Source organism: Anomalospiza imberbis, chromosome 6 (assembly GCF_031753505.1).
Source record: "Anomalospiza imberbis isolate Cuckoo-Finch-1a 21T00152 chromosome 6, ASM3175350v1, whole genome shotgun sequence".
Taxonomy (NCBI): domain Eukaryota; kingdom Metazoa; phylum Chordata; class Aves; order Passeriformes; family Viduidae; genus Anomalospiza; species Anomalospiza imberbis.
Genome location: NC_089686.1, coordinates 34689025 through 34703590, shown reverse-complemented (window position 1 = coordinate 34703590; position 14566 = coordinate 34689025). Strand labels below are relative to the sequence as shown.

Genomic DNA, 14566 nt, shown 5'->3' with positions numbered 1-14566 from the left:
CAGGGCCAATGAGTTGTGCTTTATGCCTTGGTAATGTTAGTCCCTGATGCTAAGTTTCTGGACCTTGTTGAGGCTGTGGTCACAGTAGATACACATCTACTCACTTGAATCCAAAAGCCACACCCACAGGAGAAGCAAATAGCATAACACTGATTGTGATAGAAATACATTTTTGAAAATTGTTTCACAAGAGAAATTATAGCTAAGATATTCAGCAGTGATTACATGATTTCAAGGGCTTTCTTTTCCAGGTGCCCTACTAGCTATGTCTTCAAGAAATCTTACTTTATGAAAATGGATGCTTTTTTCAGGTACCTCAAGCCAAGAGTGAGATAAATTACTTACAAATCTTGTTTGAAGTACTTGCTCAAAATGTGATCTAAAATCAGGAAATCCTGGGGGGCGGGTGTGGCGGTGGTGGATATTAGTCACAGTAGCTAGAGTGGAATTGATGTGTGGAACATAAATATTAAGGAAGGAAAATTCCTGTTGGGACATTGTTTTAATCTGTCTGCTAGTCATATTACACAAAGTAAGTTTAAGTAATTTCAGAGCTTTCATTGTCTCATTATTGATTGCTGCTTGGGAGAACTCACAAGGACAACATATATCTCTTGTGCTGGAATGCTGACTTTGCCAGAGGAAAGGAGATTGCCACAGAGGATTAATTGCTGAGATCTGAGCAGCTGCAGAAGCTATCGAAGAAGGAACTGTTTTCTTGGAGGGTGATGTAGCAAAGTGACATTGGGAGTAGTTGCTTCAATTTTTCAGCATTTGCCTGAGCCCATGGAGTTACATGGCATAGGGGGCACCGAGACATAAGTGACTTTTTCTCCTCTCCCACCCCATCTGCTTAAGGGATCTTTGAGATTTCTTTCTTTGGTTACTGATCAACAGTGGTAGTCTAAAACAAGCTATGAAAGTGTAAGTTTTTTTTTAAGAAGAGTTTGGCAGTGGCCACTGGCATTATGGGTGCAGATCTGGTCAGAAATGGTCACAAAATAGTGATAAAACTGGGTGGTCCTTGCATTATGAACTATTCTGAGTATACCAAACTGTGGCTTAGTCCCAAATTCTGCATGAGCACCCAAATGAGTTTTCCACCTTGTAGTTCTTCCAGAAATGTCCAAACTCTCTTCCTGACATTGCTGGTGCCTATGAGGATGAATGCCACAACCTTGTAAATCCCAAAATAGACCATAACAAAAATGTCTGAATGATTGCTGTTTATTGGCCAACTTAGACCCTTTGTTGATAGCAAAGAGTATCCCTCAGCTGAGAGCTAGATCTTTCAGCCAAAGAATTCAAACCTGCCATAAGATGTGCAGGATGACTGGCAAAGGTCAGTTTAGTCTACCAGATCCTTCTTCCTGGAGAGGAGTTAAGTCGTGTTGGCTGTACTAAAATATTTAGGAAATATCACACCAGACATAGGGTCACCACACTGACCACAGCATAAGGGACTGCTTTTATTTGTTTCTTTCCTTTTCAAGAGGAATGTGGTGCTTGGAGGAAAACATGAGAAGCTTTCACCTTTCCAAGTCAGACAAGATTTGTGTTTGAGAGATACCTCACATTTCATTTAACATATGATGTGATGGTCAGGTCTAGATTTCAGCTGTCTCAGGCCCACTAGACTCCCCATACAGGCTTGCCAGTGGTCAACACCTTTAGTGATATTCAGCTTGAAAACATGACAGGAACCTGAAAGCATCAGAAAGAGTAAGTTTATGTATTATATTGATGCACTGAACTGTGAAATAAAGCACACATACATTCAGATAAAATTAAGCCAGTTTGCAGTCATTACCTGTGTGCCATGAGATAGGGTCATCAGTATTAGCTATTGTGCCTGTCTTTAGTCCAATGGTGAGGGATTTTCTGACCATAGAAGCAGAACATGCTTATCTATCCCATCCTGCAATAGATGGGGTGTACCTGTCTATCTGGATGCCCCCAGGTGCTGTATCTAAAACTGCCTGAGTGTGCCTGTCTCTCCTCCTCCACACTGAGCTTTCCTTAGCACATTCCAAAAGCATACACTTGCATTGCTTAATTATTATTAATAGTAGTATTATGCAGAGGTCACATGCTTCATAGGATATTTTAGGATCTGTGACTCACTAAACCATAATTTCCTGTTCACAGGTTACCTGAAGAAAATTGCCTTTTTGGAATTCTATTCTTAGCTGGAAGATGTGGGGGAAATGCTAAATATTGTGAAAAATACTGGATCTTACATATCTGTGAGCTGTCCCAGCCTTCCTCCAGGTGCAATTGTTTCTGCCTGCACATAAGACGATTAATTTACAGGCATGTGGAACAGGTTCTCTGCATTTCAGGATATTGCTGTAAGGAAACTGAAAAGGCTCCTGAGACAGCTGGGGAGGCTGGGCACTTGGGCTCTGGTGGGGCATTGAAGGGCTGGAGAATCTTTCCTGTGAAGACAGGCTGAGGGAGTTGGAGTTGTTCAGCCTGGAGAAAAGAAGGCTTGGAGGGGGGGACCTTATTGTAGCCTTTCAGTACCTAAAGGGGGCTAGAAAAGAGTTGGAGAGGGACTTTTAACAAGGGCAGGTAGTGTTATGATATGGGGGGATGGCTTCAAACTTAAAGAGGGTAGATTTATTGGACATAAAGGAGACATTTGTCTTTGATGAGGGAGGTGAGGCACAAGAACAGGTTGCCCAGAGAAGCTTCTAGAGATCACATCCGTAGGAGTGTTCAAGGCCAAGCTGGATGGGGCTTTGAGCAACTTGGGCTAGTGGAAGTTGTCCGTGCCCATGGCAGGTAGGTTGGAACACGGTGATCTTTAAGGTTCACTCCGACCCAAACCATTCTATGATTCTTCTAGAAGGATGTGAATCCACTGTAGCATTTATGCTGTTAGGTGAGCTTTTTATAAACTGGAACTCTAAAGGCTGCTATGAGAAAGCAAGTTTATATATATTGAAAACCAGGTATCAATTTGGAAAGCAGTATAGCATGTAAGGCTTCAGTTCTTGTCCAGTTCTTGTGCATTCATTCATATTGATGGGACTGTTGACTATGTGAGAGTTGTTTCATCAAATCCTTCCTGAAAAAGCACAAGCCTCACATATTTCCTATTGTGATAAAAATGGTGTCAATCCCTTGTGAACAGAAGAGATCCCTCATTGCCTTAATTCAACTGCAGAATTCCCAAACAGCAGCAAGCTTCCAGCATACACAGCTGCTGCTGCTGCTACAGTCTGTCACCAGCTTAGTCAATCATCCATTATTTATTTCCAAACTGTATGTAAAGCTCTGCAGCATAGCCTTTTATGTCCATATACAGGAAAAAGAAGAGAAAGAACTTCTGAAAGGCCAGGACAACAAAAGCAGAGAAGCCTCTGAAATCCTTTGTTGGGGAAATTGTCTTACGTAGTTATATCCAGGGAAAAGAGGAAAGGGAAATAAAATCACATTTAACAGAAGGTAACACCTTGGTACAAATTTCTTTGATCTCTCCATATAATTTGTTGTAGTCAAAAATTCCTTTTTAGAACATGAGATCCTTTGTTTACAAGTGTCCATCAAATGCAACACACTTGGAGATTATTGTGCATGTCTTCTTCCGCAGTCTGCATTCTGTGTTGGGTCAGTTCATCCTGCGGGCTGTTTGCTGCCTGCTGACTGCTTGGTTGAGAATGGTTAATCAGGACTACAATGAATCTCCCAGGAATAGTACACAATCAAGGAAGAACAGCCCACAGAAATGTTTGCAGGCAAGTAAGAGAGTCCCCGTGACAAGCCGTTGCATGTGTGCGTATATGAGCAGCATCTTTGTCACAAAAAATGCTTGCTGACAATACTAAGAGGTGGATGCTTAAACAGAGCAGCTGTTCAGAATTAAAACAACTGTTCAAAATTCTGTTTTTATCATTCTGGATTCTTTCCTTCTTTTTCATAAATGCGGTAACAAATTGCTAACTAAGAGGTTTACCCATGAACCCAGGACAGGTCAAATCACAACAATTTAACATCATTCCCAGTGTTTCTTTTTGCATTTTAATTGAAAGTGAGTACTCTGATTTGCAGAACAGCCACACTGGAAGGAAATGCTGCAAAAAATAAAAGTTTGCAAAACACTTTTAACCTCTTAAAATCAGCTGTTGACATCTCATCTACAGGCTACAGCTATAATCTCTCAAGCAAACTCCAGTGTCCTGGGTAGCTCTTGCACTTTACTCAGGCTGGACTAAAGAACAGCAAGGTTGATTCCTCTGTTGTGTGTGAAAAGAGTAAATCTGGAAAAAACCACATCTAGATCTTGCTTATCAGACAGGTATTGAGAACCACAAAACAGGCACTCCTATATCTTTCAGCCCTCATTCTTCCTCTATCTTATCTTCCAGCATCCAAAGCTGTCCTGATTCTGGAGGCACATCTACACCGGGCAAAGGGGTGTGGTGTGAGGTTTTTGAGTTAGCGGTGACCTAGATCTGACTTGAGAACATTGCTTTTTCTGAGACCCTAAGGAAGCAGACCCTCACTCCACTGTCAGTTGCTACTGCCCCAGGAAGACCCACAGAACTGCCTAATGCTACACCACAGCATTACGGGCTCAAGTTACTGCACATCAGCTGTTCCACCAGCCTGGCAGGGTGCCTGTTCCAGCCCTCCATGGAGGTGAAGGCACTCATTCCTCTAATGCTGAAAGACTGCATATTGACCAGCATTAGTGGGGAATAAGAGACTTCATAAAAGCAGTTACTGCAGGTCCGTTCATGTCTGGCATCCTCCTAATGCCCAGATAAATGGCACATAGTTCAATGTTAGTAAAGATCACTTAACTCCAAGAGTGACCAGGTGACACTTGGTGTTCAGATCTGTATAGGAGTACAAAATAAGTCACTTGGGTTTCAGTCTAAAAAGACAGTATGTGAGTGTAACTGGAAACTGAATTACTGAACAACACAAAAAAGAATCCTAAAATGCGCTGACTCCCCATGAACTTTGAATTGCTGGTACTCTGAAGAGAAACACCATCCAATGGTCACCAGTAGTAAAGCATGCTCAGTTTGTATTTCCACATTAGGACTATTGCTTAGTCTTTACACCATGCTTACATCTTCAGGATCAAGCAGTGATTGCAACTGCATTCCAAGATAAGTGCATTTTTATCATTACTTGCCCATTACCTGAAGAGCTCACACCAGCACCCTTGGGTTCAACTCATACAATAGAGCTGTAACTCATACAGCTGAATTCTTCCATGGTATCATAAAGGCACACATCAAAAGTGCATCTAACTACTTCTAAGCTGGAAAAACCATCTCTCTCTTAGTTTTGTGGCTTAGTATTTTTTATGAGATTAAAAATTACACATGGGAGCAAATGGAAATGCTTGTGCTTGTAATTGCTTGGTTTGTGTGAGACACAGCTATTCCCAACTTCAGCTGAACTGCAAGAGGAAAACTACAAGCAGTAATTTTACAGAGCAAGCAGACCTGCTTGAGAAGTATCTGCTTTTTAAATATCTGGTCTGGCAGTGTGCAAAGGAGTTAAGATCTCACAACAAGCAGAGGTGTCTGGAGAGTTCCTAGTTTGGCAATGTCTTTGAAAACCAGGACTTACAAGAATTGTTTTGCATATCCCATCCATTTTCATTTATGTCATGGCACAATCTTCACTAAGGTAACGTTTCAATGCTTACTAACTCTGTCATTCCTGAGGGGTACCAAACCCTGGCCTCTTGGAAGGCTCTTGCTGTGCCAGACACACTTGATGGGCTGATGTCAAAGAGAGAGTTTGTGCTGTTTTCCTGCCTGGTCTCAAAAGTTCCTGCAAGTTGTTGATGGTGATTAGAGTGACCTCTGAGGAGAAACGGGCTATTTCAGGAAGTGTGGCTGACGATACAGTAAATGGTACTGTCCCCTAAGAGAGCACTTAGCCACTCTGTCGGCAGACTAGCAGGCCCTCAGCTGGCAGCTCAGATAGCGGTGCTATCCTTGGAAGAGAGGTGAGACAAAGGTGTTTTGTGGTCCTGACCTTCAACATACCTTTGCTGTTATTGAGTTTGAAGGGTAAACTGCAGGGCCTGGGTTAAATTTCAGTGTAAATGCATTTGTACTTGCTTTTCCAGTTGGATGTAGTTATTCTGCTTGCTTTTCTCTCTCTCCTAATATGCTGAGGGTGCTGCAGTGCACAGCTAAGCAGACGGCTCACTTCATCCTAGAGACAGATCCATTTCTGAGCACGGGGATACTTGTATCTAAAGAAGTGCTCAAATGAAACCATTTGAGTAAAAGCTGCATGGAAATCGTAAAGCTCCTTTACCACATATATGGGTGACTTGCTTACAAGTAAAAGAAAGAAAAACTATGAAAGAGGAATGCTTCTTTCTGTATCTCCAACATTTGTCCTGCAGCATATGGGGTTTTTCTCAGGATATGCATTCCCAGATTTCCTACAAACAAATTTGTGACGTCTGGTGAGCACAGAGCCTCAGGCAGTGTGGTCACAGACTTACCATCTGTGTGCGATCCCAGTAGCATCAGCCCCACAGTTTACATGAGGTTCTCATCTTTCAAATTTTGTTGTAAAAATGGCTCTGTTCCCCACCCAGACAGCTTTCCAGGCCAGGCCTCATCTTCCAGGACACTGCAGGGATGGAGTGTGGCCAGCATTGTGTGGTATCAGTATAACTGTGTGTATACTGAGAGCTTAAATGAACTTTGAGTGAGGAAACATCATTGCTTCATCCTACAAAGAGAAGAGAAATTCTAATGGATCTTGATGTGTGAAAGACTTTCAAACTCATTTAGGTGGTCCATGTAATATTGCCAATGTAAGGTCTCAAGTGTGGACATGTAGAGATTAGTACTATCCCAATTTAATCGAAGCTTACTGAGGATATCACTGCAGAAAATTTATTTAGTGGTTCCTGCAATACACTGTTATTGCATTGGTAGGCTGTTTGAAAGGTATTTCTTTCCCCATAAGCTGTCATGCACAGCTTACATTAATGATATCGCCCTGAGGAGAGTCAGATGAGCAGTCCTTATGGACCTGCTTGTCTGTGCACACCTGTCACAATAATTTCTTAGCCCTGAGCAGGAGTGTTGTGGCAGCTCAGGAAATAAAGATTTCCTGGTATTGAGGAGACTGAATAGAATCAAAATGGACTATTTTCCCCCAAAATGAAAATACCTGTATTAATATAGATTTTTTTCAGTTACTCATTGACTGTGCCTCTACTTGCTTCTCTGATTGCATGTCCTGTCAACTAACTACCCAATGACTGCAGTATCCACGCTTCATTTAATTCTTAACCCACTGGCTTTCAAGTAAGTATGGTTTGCTTATGAGGATCAGCCTAGGTTAATCTCTCATTGGGCTGTTTCCTTCTTTCATAAAGCTGTACAATTATTTGACTGTTTTCATCACAGTTCTAGGCTTAGAAATACCAGTACTAAAAAATGCAGAGTGGTTAGAAGAATAAGCTATGCTTGACCTTATTAGCAAGATTGCTTATTCTGTAATGCGAGGCTTTGGAAATTTTGTAAATTGTACTGAATAAATTTGATTAAAGAGGACTATGAAACAGATAAACACGTGCATTTAAAAAAAAAAAAAGAAATTCATGTAGAAAGGGAAATATGGGATGAATGCAGCTTTCTATGTCCATTTTTATAAATTTTCAAAGACAGAAGAGACATTTGATCTGCCATAAAAGCCAGTATGGATGAGAAAGTAGAAAACCCATGAACAACACAAAAATTCAGGCTACTGCTTCTATATCCTTGATACTCACCTGAGAATCAGTTTGAAGTGATCAATTATTCTGCCCATAATAGAGCCCAAGGTTTCATCTCAAAGGCTAGTCAGTCATTAGCCATATAATGTTCCTCTCCACTCACCTTTCCTTTTTAGGAAGAAAAAACAACAGTGAGTTGAATAGATGGATAATATGGATGGAAAAGATACTCCAGTGATCCTGGAGCTAAAATCTGGAAGATATTGATTTCACCACAGGTGTGATAGTAGATTTACAAAGGCAAGAAAACTCATTTAACTTACCCTTCCTTAAATCCAAATCTTGTTATGACTTGGAATTAAAAAAAAAATAGAGAGAGACTTGTTAAAGTGTCTGACATTAACAAGAATTATTTTGGGGCTGTACAGCTGTATAAGACTGCATAGCTTGGTAAGGCTCAAGCTGTCCTGTCTCAGTACAGAGCCCCAGCTGATTATGTAAGGACATTTACTGCTGGGCAGAAATGCAATTTCCAACAGATGCAATATTTTACAGATGCAACACTCTGTATGTGAACAAAACACTTTGCTGCTGATTTGTCCCATACTGGGGAAGCCCACCCTGGAGAAACAGCCCTAGTGATGAAGGGTGATCATTGCCCTGCTTTATGTTTTTTTCCCTTGAACAGCAGTATGCACTTCATGGCACTGAATCAGGCTGTGAAGGACAGTCATGTGGTGTATGCTGATGGCAAATGTAAATTTTTGACAGAATTGTAGGACATACAGTTTGTCTGTATTAATCTCCTGATGTTCCTATTACCATTATTTATCACGGCATTACAATAGCTTCTGAGTCCCAGTGCAGCCCCACTGCGCTAAGTACTACAGAAATACATTCCTGGCTTTGCTGGTTTGGCTTCACTCCAGTAGATCAGCTATATTCATGTATCTCCTGCCTTGCTATTCTAATTTTTTCCCGTCCAACAAAAGGAATGTTTAAAACACTGGGGAGAAGAGACTGGGGGAAATGATCAAATAAGATAATTTTATTTTTAATCCATAAATGTCCTTGCTCTACTCTCTATTGCACTGATAGAAAAACATGACTAGTTCTTTGCTGGATGTGCAAATACCCCAGCAAATACCATATTCTGTAAGTTGCCATGTACCTGCTGACTTCAGTATGATCTGCAAAGCAAAGGGATGCTATGGCTCTTTCCATTATACAGATGAGGCTCTGGTATCAGTGTGGGTTCATCATTTGTTTGGAGCAGATGCTGAATCTCTGTGATGTGAGCTTAATTAATTTAACCTAGTCTTTCCTACCAAAGCCTGGTGTAAAGTATTTACAGCTGGTTCACTCTTGGCTGATGTGGTTGAGAAAATATCCCAGATGGAGGATTCTCACATGTGCAAAAGTGTACTGGACAGTGCCCTCCTGCTAAGCTACTTTGTCCCAGCTTTGTACATCCTGAGCTCAGGGTCTCAAGTACAGGCTCTGGAAGTTTCTGTGAAGTGGCATAGCAGCTCTGATATCAGTCTCTGATGAAGGACAGTGCAGCACCAGCATGATGGGCTGATACTGTTCTGATACCCAAGGGATCTACCTTGCTTCTTTGGGACCCTACTGAAGCAAAGTATAAGATAAGCTGTATTTGGGTAGGAAAACCTGGAATTTTTTAATGTAGCCTGTGATAGGAATTTTGTTAGTCCTGCAGAAGAAGGGATAGATCCTCCTGAGAGTGGGATTTTTCTATAAATTGTTGATACCAGAGCCCATGCTGATCACCAATTCACTAGTAATTTCCTACCCCATGGAGGACCTTGCACCTTAGAGGCTATAGGGCAAAAAAATGAAGCCTATAATGACATTCTCTGCAGCCACTTCTGAAGGGAAGGGAAAAGGAACACACATCTTTTTAGCCACATTTGCAGTGACCAAGGAAATCCTCTCTCTGAAAATACTTTGATCAGAATAAGCAGTCAAAAGGCCACATAGCTGTTGAGATGAAAGGCCCCCATAAACTCATGTCATCTCTGCCAAACTGGGTATGTTGCCTTTCCTCTCTCCAAAACAGTGTCCAATTATCTTTGATATATGCAGATATATCCTTCCCCAGCAGGGAAGGAACACTTCCTTACAGATCATTTTACACAGGCCCAGCAAATAGGCCAGATTGCCCACCTCAGACATTAGTGTCAAATTCCTGCTTGCTCTGGACCCAGGGATGAGCAGCCCTGGCTATGCAGCCACTACCTGGGCTCAACACTTGGGCCACTCGCCTGCATTCAACTTTGGATAGTATGGAGGCACAGATGAAGAAGAACAGTGCAGCCAGGATGGAAATAATATGTTTTTTTCAGTACCTGTTGAGGCGGGGACACGAAAAATTCCTGTGAAGGAGGCAAAGGTATTAGAATTAACAGGCAACCAACACCAGTAAAAAATAATGCAAAAGGAGAGCAGGGAAAAAGAGCTCCAATTAAGGACCTGCCTGGCCCATTAGGTACCTGAGACAAGTGATGAAGTATGCCCACTAAGATTTAATGGTAGGTGAGGATATCTGTTTTTGATAGATGAAAGGTGCAGAGAAAAAGCATTTGTGACTCAATGGACAGAGCAGAAATGAAAATTCTTCACTGAAGTGAAATAGACCACTTTTAGCATTATGAAGCCTGCAGTTGTTGAAGCAGAGATATTGGTAGACAGTTTTGTTAATTTTCTGCCACCGTTGCTGCTTGCTGGATTTTGTAGCTCTCTCCAATCTTGAAATACAGAAATTAAGTGTTTCTTTTCACTTCCTGATCTGGTCAGCCTGTCCATGTTTTGCATCCTCCCACTGGGAAGCACAGGGCTCACTGCCAAACTAAAGCCCTCTGTTTTTCAATAGAAAATAGAGTAAATCAGGAAAATAATCTCGATTTCTTAATCAGACTAGAGAGACTCTATTTTATTAAAGAATTCTTTCAGATCAGCTAAGTGCTGGACTTAAAGGCATAAAAATCAAGGTCTTTGCAATTTGGCCACATTTGGGGGTACAATGGACAGTAAAATGATGGCATTCAAAGCTTACTGAGAGGTAGCCTCCAAACGCCAAGGCTGTGGTGCAGTCCAGAGATTGGGAATATTAGATTGCTAGACATGTGCAATAAAGAGGCTGTATGGTGAGAAGATTGTTTCGCTTTTCTCCCCTTCCCTGTCCCGGGCAAGCCTTCATTGTCAGCAGACACTGCTTGTTGGCAGTGACTGGTCCACGGTTGTACTCCAGGGCCCTGATCTACCTTTTGGAAACTGGGGGGAAATAAAACATTGGTTGACTCCCAATCCAGCTAACAAATGCACACAAGTAGAGCTGTAGGGGATTGGAGGCTGTGCTCTAGAGTTGCCTGACAGCTTCATCTGCCTCTTGCTGGATATTGGCCTGTATGTGACCTGTACAGCTCTAGGGACATGGGGCAGTTTCTGCTTCTCCCACCAGTCCCCTCTGGGTGATCCAGCACCTGTAGATTGTACTTGCTGCATCCTTCTTTGTCATGGGCTTTTACGTTGACAAAGCCAATGCAGCAGCAGAGATGCTAAGGTCAGAGATGTCTGCAGAGACACAAAAGTCAGCATCTGCAGTTGCTGGTTTTAATACATGATCATATGCAAGATGACATAGTTTGTGCTTCTTTGCTTGGAAGCTCATTTCCCCTCCTGCCTGCAGTTGCTAGCAGCCATGTGGCATCCTGACATTTCATCTTTATTAACTTCTTGACAGATAGCCTTTTGGGGCTTACTGGGAGATGAATTGTTTTCAGGAAGCTTTTAGACTGTTAGCAGGGTTTAATCTTTTCTTTCCCCATTCTTTCAAACAGGAGACTCTAATAAAGCACTATGAGATGTATTGAAATGATCTAAGGATGCCAGGAACATTACTCCCAGTATCCCCCAGTTCCTCTGCTCTTTGCAGCCCAGAGCTGAGAGCAACAAGGTGAGGGGGACACAGTTTTGAGAAGAGCACCGGCTGCAGCCATCATTGCAGCCACTTTAGTTAGATTTTCCCAGTGGCATTTTTCCAGGGGGAAAAAAAAAAGCTTATAAGCCTGGCTATTTTTTTTTTATAGTCAATGCATGTGATTAGCAGTATTTATAAAAACTGTGCAGAAAACAGCATCTCAGGAAAAGGAAAAGAACACGCAGATGCACTGAGCGAAAGGAGAAATTAACAGACTTTGAAGTCAGCAAAAGTGCCTGATTAAGGATTTAAAAATCAGAATTTTGCAATTTGGCTGTGCTGTGGGTTTCTAAAGCATAATTCAGTGATGGCTTTTGAGGCCTATGGAAGCTATTTTGTAAATGACTGCATGTGTAATGCCATCTGAATATACCAGCAACATAAGGGTTTTCAGGGTGGAAAGAGAGAAACTTCACAAGCAAAAATGTTAGAACAGAATATGGGTGATGAACTCATGGCAGCTCCCTCAAACATTTCCTTTCCCCCCTTACACATTTTGTGATTTCAGCATTTTCTTTGCATTGCCCATACATTTCTCTCTCATGGTTTTCCCTCAAACCATGAGATAAGGATTTAAAAGAATATTTTCCCATTCCTATTTATTATAAACCAGTAGCAAATTGCTCATTTCATAAGTAATTCAAGCCCAGCAATTTTTTATTAACATAAAAATTTAAATTTCCCTTGTGCTTCATTGCAGAACTAGATTTAATGTAACATAGAAAGATATTTGGAGATATTTACTATTAATCTGTGAGTTCAAATGCAGGTGGGCAGAATCTGAGGTGCTGTGATGATATCCTTGTTCAGGAGCCTCTATTATGTTTTGGAAACCACCCAGAGTTTAATGATAAAGATTCATAAACAATACTTTTCACCTCATGGCATATAGCTAGCTTATGTGTTCAGTCTCTGCAGACTGTTAGAAATGTGCACAGAGATGGTTTTCTATCCTTTTTTAGATGTAGTCCTCTCAGTTTAGCTGTGCTTATTTGAAGCCACAAAGGGACTCCTTGGTAGTCTCCCTGCTGTACCCATAATATGATTTAGAGCACTCAGTGCTAACAATCCTGCATCCACTGGAGATAACAAACATTGTAAATTAGAGACAGTCTCTTCTGTTACACTTAGGGGAGCATAGTAGCATGAGATTCCTCATTAGCTCTGACCATAGAAATACAGAAAAATAATCCCACTGCAGGGAGAGTGACACTTAATGACATCTGAACACCACGACTACAAAATGTGTCAGTTTTTATCCAAGTGTTTTATGCATTTTTAAAGCACACAAATTGAATGAATATGTCTAAATACTCATTGCTTAAGGTGCCTTTCTCTGACATCAAAAACAGTGTGCATAAATTCCTCATTTTATGTGATAGCTTTCATTATCTCTCCATCTGTAATCCACACCTCCTGCTGAGGGACAGAACTCCTATGCTCATTAGGACTCTCCCTTTCGAGGAAGCCAGGTGAAAAAGCCCTCACCTTTTCTGCTATAGCAGAAGGTGAAAATGTTACCAGATTAACAATACCTTCCAGCAGTGCTTTGGCTAGTCTCACTATGTAATTGAAAATTCATTGTAAGCAATCAAGCCCCATTATTTCCCACCCAGGAATCTTCACTTTTCAGCCGCTTGCTCATCTGAAGACAAACTTGCTAAAGAGAGGTGCATAGTCAGCAGGAAAGATGGACAACATGAATAATTAATATAGAGGTCAAGTTTACATTTGTTACTGAAAAGAAATGGTTTGCACAAAAATAGAATGAAACAGGGCATCAGAAATGCTCCAGAAGGATGGCTGTGATGTCCAGTGGCATTTTTCCCTCCAGGAGGCTTGTTCATGACAGGGTCATAGAGTTATTTGGTTTAGAATGGCAACCTGTCTGTATTATTTGGAAATATTCTGGTGTGGATAACACTAGAGAGATGTGTTTGGCAAAGGTAGAAACTGCTAACCAGTAGCAGCTAACTAATGAATGGGGATCTGCAGTGTGCACACATGAGAATTACCCCATGGAAAAGCACATATTACACAAAATATTATCTCAGTGACAAAGACAAGTACCCAGAAATCATGAAATTGAAAAATTAAGGTTAGATTTGATTTTTAATCTAGTTGTGCTATTAAATGATACCAAGTACTGTGTTTTCATGGCTTTCTTCTGAACTCAGTATTACAGTTGGACAGCGCACTTCTGTTCAGTACTTTTTCTTCCACCGTTCAATCTTTTTTACTTATGTTTATATACTTTGCCAATTAGGAAAATCTTCTTTTGAAGAAAAGATTAATTTTCTCAGAACATTTACCATACCAGTCTCATATTTTTGCAGATATTATTAAATTTATGTTCATGAACCACTCAGAGCCAAGGGGCCTGTTATCACCTCCCTTTTAGAGATGCAGCTGTGAGACACAGATTACAAAATTTTTATTTTGAATAATAAACTCTGAGAGATTTTAGAGACCTTAATTTCTCAGTGTGCAAGAATTACAAAACACACAAAGCATGACCAGCATTACTTTATTTGTATTGAGGGTTCAGCACATCTATAAATCTGAGTCTGAAAAAACTTCATTAATCTAATGCATGACTATACTACTGGCAAGACTAGAGTCCAGTTTTCCAAACCAGCATTTTTCTGTCTGACCTTGTCACTTTCTGTAACCTTCACTCGGTACTTTCACATCTTTCAACAATTGAAACATGTAAAGCAAGTGTTTTGCAGGCACCTCTTCTTCACAGAAAACAAGCCCAGAGTATTCACAAATTATATAGTGACTTTAACATATTGAATGAGATAGTTATCCTGGGAAGAAAAAAATAAGAGTATGTGGTTTTGCAA

The 14566-nt window shown here is 40.9% G+C and overlaps 1 long non-coding RNA gene across 1 annotated transcript; it reads left to right on the top strand.

Moving 5' to 3' along the window:
* The first annotated feature begins 1622 nt into the window (after window positions 1–1622).
* LOC137475701 (uncharacterized) lies at window positions 1623–13595 on the top strand. The gene is made up of 3 exons (XR_011000028.1): window positions 1623–1722; window positions 2149–2271; window positions 12418–13595. It is a non-coding gene; the product is annotated as an uncharacterized lncRNA (long non-coding RNA).
* Window positions 13596–14566: the final 971 nt, after the last annotated feature.